The following is a 441-nucleotide window of genomic DNA, read 5'->3' as shown; positions in this document are numbered from 1 at the left end:
GAGCTTGTGAATTTAAAGCCTTAAATCTGTGAAAAAGACTTCGACGTTTGACAGTGGCTGACAATTTTTGTCATTCGCGCATGTGCCGATAAACCTGTCAGAGAAGAAGCCCAGTTAGCAAAGGGTTAAGAAAGAATGATCTGTGATCAGATTTGCTCTGCCTGCGCGCTTGCACAGGAAAGCCTGGAAGAGAAAAGGAACACCAGTTAGAAAAGGGTTAAAAAGGAGTGATCAGGGTTTGTTCTGCCTGCGTACATGCATACCATAAAACCTGAAAGAAAAAAGGAAGGCCAGTTAGCAAGGGTTAAGAAAAATGATCTGTGATTAGATTTGTTCTTCCTGCGCACTTGCACAGGAAAAGCCTGGAAGAGAAAAAGAACACCAGTTGTGAAAAGGGTTAAAAGGAGGATCAATTTGTTCTGCCTGGTCGCGCATGTCCGA

The 441-nt window shown here is 43.3% G+C and overlaps 1 pseudogene; it reads left to right on the top strand.

Moving 5' to 3' along the window:
• The window catches only part of LOC136834039 (uncharacterized), a 204123-nt pseudogene extending 203890 nt beyond the window's left edge, over nucleotides 1-233 (top strand).
• Nucleotides 234-441: the final 208 nt, after the last annotated feature.

Source organism: Macrobrachium rosenbergii, chromosome 53 (genome assembly GCF_040412425.1).
Source record: "Macrobrachium rosenbergii isolate ZJJX-2024 chromosome 53, ASM4041242v1, whole genome shotgun sequence".
In the NCBI taxonomy this organism is placed as follows: Eukaryota; Metazoa; Arthropoda; class Malacostraca; order Decapoda; family Palaemonidae; genus Macrobrachium; species Macrobrachium rosenbergii.
This window is presented reverse-complemented; position numbering and strand designations above follow the sequence as displayed.